This window comes from Moschus berezovskii, chromosome 4, assembly GCF_049115385.1.
Source record: "Moschus berezovskii isolate FMDL1 chromosome 4, NW_MosBer_1.0, whole genome shotgun sequence".
In the NCBI taxonomy this organism is placed as follows: domain Eukaryota; kingdom Metazoa; phylum Chordata; class Mammalia; order Artiodactyla; family Moschidae; genus Moschus; species Moschus berezovskii.
In genome coordinates, this window is record NC_142463.1 from 111,337,484 (window position 1) to 111,343,152 (window position 5,669).

Sequence of the window (5,669 nt, forward strand, 5' to 3'; positions counted from 1 at the left end):
ATTTATAGCATTGAATACATTTATTAGAAAAGACAAAAGATCTAAAATCAATAGTCTAAGCTTCCACCTTAGGAAACTAGAAAAAGAGTTAAATTCCAAATGAGAAGAAGCAAACAAATAAAAATTAAAGCAGAAATCAAAAAAAAGAAATCAATAAAACCAAAATTTGTTTCTTTGAAGTGATCAATAAAATTGACAAGGCTAAGGAAAAAGTGAGATGACACAAATACTAATATCAGAAATGAAAGAGGGGACATCATCTCAAAACTCATGGGCATTAAAAGGTTATTCAGTTCAGTTCAGTTCAGTCGCTCAGTCGTTTCCGACTCCTTGCGACCCCATGAATCACAGCACGCCAGGCCTCCCTGTCCATCACCAACTCCCGGAGTACACTCAAACTCATGTCCACAGAGTCGGTGATGCCATCCAGCCATCTCATTCTCCGTCGTCCCCTTTTCCTCCCGCCCCCAAGGAAGTATTATGAATAGTTCTATGCCCATAATTAGATGAAATGAACAAGTTCTTTGTAAGGTCTAACCTTCCAAAACTCACACAAGAAAAAATAGACAATCTGAATAGGTCTATATCTTTTTAAAAAATTGAACCTTATAGTTATAATGGTTTATAACTATGAAGTTACTAAAATATTAGCTGGCATATAGTAGCACAGGATAGTTATTGATATACTGTTAATATAAGGTCACGAACGTAGGGTCAATATATATCTTGTTTATTGTCCAGTGATGTTCTGGGACCAGCTTGAACTGACTCCAAAGAACCAATTGTGCCCATTTTATCCCAATTCCATAGTCAGAGATGTCATAGAGCTTGATACTGACTGTGGTGGGAGTATTTACACCCCTGTAATTTGGCTAATACTTCAAATCAGGGATTTTTGTTTGTTTTTGGAGAGTTGGTTTACTGGTATGCCATTATTTAGTCCACTGCCTGGCACTTAGTTGGCACTCAAAAAATATTTGTTCAGTGAATAAACATATGACCACATTATTTCATTAAGGTCTCTTCAGCACACCTTGAATGGAATAAGGCTCAGTGTGGAATTTCTTATCACAGGAGACCCTTGCTGTGTGCATTACTGGGGTATTACTTGCGTGTTACCTGGTTGCCCTCCAGAAGCAAACCTTGGCATACTTCCCCTTTGGTTTCTTGGAAACATGTGACAAAAAGGAAGAGGGATGCAAAGCAGGAAGACCATCCAAGGAGACTCATTCTGAGGAACTGGGCTGGTCTAGGGTCTCAGAGTCAGCATCCAGTATCTGTGTGCAGAAACTGCTGTAAGGCTGCTATTTGGGTTTTGCAGTCTTGAGGTATCTGTGAGGATGTCCGAGTGAGTGAGAGGTCAGGCGACTCAGTGTGTGTACTAGGCTAATGAGAAAATGATGTGTGGAATTGATATTCTGTGTGGAAGAGCCCCTGACTGTGAGGGCCCATGAAAAGGCGGGGATGGGACTGGGTGTGGAAAGGGAGAGTTGGAGGGAGGCAGGCTCTTGTTGAAGAGGCTGCCTTTAGAAGGCTGTTGGGGAAGGCTTCCGTGTGGGACCCTCTGGATATTGTAAGCAGGTATAGGATCATTATTCATTCTAGTTGTCACTTCCCTTTTTCCAGTCTCCTTTCTTCTGTAAAATGATAGTAAAACTTGATCCTCCCCCAATGAGTATGTACTGGTGGGATGTGGGTTTGGAGAAGGGAAGGTATGCCACATATCTGTCATTACAATTATTAGTAGTACTATAGGATAGTGTAAGAGTTTCACCACAAAAATGCCATTATTGCTTTACACCTTTTAACAGTAACACATGCTTTTACAATCGTTATTTGATCTTCTACTTGATCCTATGATGTAGTTATGGCATGTTACTTTAAAATTTGTTTATTTTTAATATAAGTAATTCAATCTTGTAGTTTAGAAGAACTGCAAGTATAAAATACTTGCAGCCACTGGACTCGCCTTCTGCGATGGCTTACACCCTATCTGTGGAGTTTTTTTCTCTCTAAATAAATCCACTTCTTACCTAAAAAAATAAATAAAAATAAAATATTTGCAGTGAAAAATCTATTTTCACATCTGCCCTCCAGCCACTCATTTTCTTCTCCCCAAATAAGTAAACTTTGATATTAGTTCTTGTTTATTTTTCCAGACATTTAAATGAGTTGACCTAAAACAAAGAGTCTGCTAGCCATTTGGCTAGCAAAGATGGATTTATTCAGGATCAGCAGAGAATTGAAATTCGGCGTTCATAACCTTGGTGAGCCATCTGCAAGTCACTCAATGGCAAGGGAAAGAGAACACTTTTTAGAGAGAGGAAAAGGAAGTTGGGAGAGCTGTAGTAAACAAAAACTCCATAGCTTTTCATTGGCTAAGTTATTTCCAGGAAAGAAGAGGGGTCTTTCTTCTTCCTGCTGGGCTCTGCTACTGTCACAGGGAGTGAGAGCTCCCCCTTCTGGTCCTCCGGCTCTATTTAATTGCGTCTCTATTAATTAATTTTTTACAGATGCCTAATCAAAAGCTGGGCTTCCCTGGTGGCTCAGAGGTTAATGCGTCTGCCTCCAATGCGGGAGACCCGGGTTCGATCCCTGGGTCGGGAAGATCCCCTGGAGAAGGAAACGGTAACCCACTCCAGTATTCTTGCCTGGAGAATCCCATGGATGGAGAAGCCTGGTTAGGCTACAGTCCACGGGGTCGCAGAGAGTCGGACACAACTGAGCGACGGAACGGAACGGAACGGAATCAAAAGCTGGAATCAAGATTGCTGGGAGAAATATCAATAACCTCAGATATGCAGATGACACCACCCTTATGGCAGAAAGTGAAGAGGAACTCAAAAGCCTCTTGATGAAAGTGAAAGAGGAGAGTGAAAAGGTTGGCTTGAAGCTCAACCTTCAGAAAACAAAGATCATGGCATTTGGTCCCATCACTTCATTGGAAATAGATGGAAAAACAGTGGAGACAGTGTCAGACTTTATTTTTTTGGGCTCCAAAATCACTGCGGATGCTGATTGCAGCCATGAAATTAAAAGAGGCTTACTCTTTGGAAGGAAAGTTATGACCAATCTTGATAGTATATTAAAAAGCAGAGACATTACTTTGCCAACCAAGGTCCGTCTAGTCAAGGCTATGGTTTCTCCCATGGTCATGTATGGATGTGAGAGTTGGACTGTGAAGAAAGCTGATCGCCGAAGAACTGATGCTTTTGAACTTTGGTGCTGGAGAAGACTCTTGAGAGTCCCTTGTACTGTAAGGAGATCCAACCTTGGATCATTTTAAAGGAGATCAATCCTGGGTGTTTATTGGAGGGACTGATGCTAAAGCTGAAACTGCAATACTTTGGCCACCTCGTGCGACGAGTTGACTCACTGGAAAAGACTCTGATGCTGGGAAAGGTTGGGGGCGGGAGGAGAAGGGGACGACAGAGAATGAGATGGCTGGATGGCATCACTAACTCTATGGACATGAGTTTGAGTGAATTCCAGGAGTTGGTAATGGACAGGGAGGCCTGGCGTGCTGTGATTCATGGGGTCGCAGAGAGTCAGACACGACTGAGCGACTGAACTGAACTGAACTGAATCAAGTAAAGACTTACCTGGTGGCTCAGACAGTAAAGCGTCTTTCTGCAATGTGGGAGACCCGGGTTCGAGCCCGGGGTTGGGAAGATCCCCTGGAGAAGGAAATGGCAATCCACTCCAGTGCTATTGCCTGGAAAATTCCATGGACAGAGCAGCCTGGTAAGCTACAGTCTATGGGGTCGCAAAGAGTTGGACGCGACTGAGCGAATCAAGTAAACATGAATATTATTTCTCCCTTTTAGATAAATAATAACATCCCATGAATACTACTATGTCTCAGAGGTATTTTGACATCAGTACACAAGGTTCTTCCTTCTGTCTTCGCACAGCATTCCATTTTATGGATGTACTATAATTTGTTGGTTTCACACTGCAGGCGGACATATTTCGGTTGCTTCTATTATTTTGCTTTTGAAACCATGCTGCATCGAATTCCCTTGTGATATTGCAAAAGTGCCAGTTTATCTGTATTGTCCCTGTTTCACAGATAGGGCAGCTGGGGCTCAAGGTGATGCCGTGACATGTCCAAGGTCACAAAGCATTGAAGCAAGTTCTATGACCCAGGCATAGAGTTTCCTTATCTACTACCATGTGGAGCCTGGATTTTAGTTCAACATTCGTTGCGTCATACTGCCACAGCCAAGTCTTCCCTAGACACTGGCATGCAGAGATGGGGAAAGACCTATTTGATCCTGCTGATGGGATCAAAATGAGCTTCTGAGCGAAATCCTAAAGGATGGGGAGGAATTAGCTTAAGCAGTGGGCAAGACAGGGCTTTTTAGTCGGTGGGACAAACAAGCACCCAAATCCCCAGGGCACAAGCAATTCAGTGCCAGCAGGATGTCAAGTGGGTGGTGGGAAGCAGCTACAGAAAAAGTGTCTCTGAGTTTTTGATGGGTGCTAGTTCCTAGATTCCAGGCTATACTGAACTTGGACTTGGTTCTTTAGGTCTCAACTTGGAGTGGATGGGATTTCTGTGAGAAGATTAACTTTCATGTCTTAACTTTTAACGATAATGTAAAAAAAATGAGAGAGAGAGAGATGACCATGTGCTGGATTATCTGGGTGATGCTTAATAACCTATATTGCCAAATGACTCCCGTGTCTGCATTCGCCTTTGTCTTTGTGATGAGCTGGCACCGGGTAGCGCTGCTTTAATTGTCTCAGCTAATGAGACGAGAACAGAGGAGGACTCAGTATGTAAATGATGCGTTTGTGCCTCCAGGAGGCCAAATGTCCTCCCAGCAGGCTGAGTGAACAAAGGGTTAGCAGAAGTTCCAATAGAGAAAAGTGGTGGGAGAAGTGAGTCATTGCATGCCTGCCAAACTCCAGAGACCCTGTGCTGGAGGGATCAGTTCCACAGCCACATTTTGTGCAGCAATTGGTTTCAGCAGACATCATCTGTCACAATAAATTAGCGTTATTATTTTAAGATGCATTGGGTGTATAGTTTTGCTTCTATTTAATTGGTAAGTGGCCATTACTTTTATAGCTTTATGTGCCATAAGTATGTATTTATATCTAGTTTTAAGCCTATACCTATTTAAATGACCTAATCATACAGATAAATTACCACCACTGGGGGTACAGAAGCCTTTTTTTCCTTTTAGGGGAGCCACTGAAGGGTTTTGAGTCACATGATTAGACTGGCTTTTTAACAGAACATCCTGGCAGTATGGATTATGGACTGGAAAGAGACAAGCTTAGATTCCCTAAGAGGCCGGTGGGGGCCTAAACTAGGTCAGTGCAGCATTGTGCAGAAAAGAACAGATTTGAGAAATGTTTAGGAGATGGAACTGGTAGGATTTGGTGGCTGGCTGCGGGTAGGAAGTGAGGAAGAAGAAAGCATGGCCTGACGCTCTGTAATTTCTACTTGGGTGTAATTGGCTTTATTGTGGTATCATTAACTATTAATAAAGTGGGACACCGAGAGTAAAAGGGATTGAGGAGCAGCACTGGATGATGAGAAAGAATCCCATCTGGGGCATGACATGAGGGAGCTGCCTATGGGACAGGCAGGTAGAGATGCTTGGTGGGCAGCTGGACCAGTGAGCCTGAAGCTTGAGTCGGAGGTTAGTGCTGGC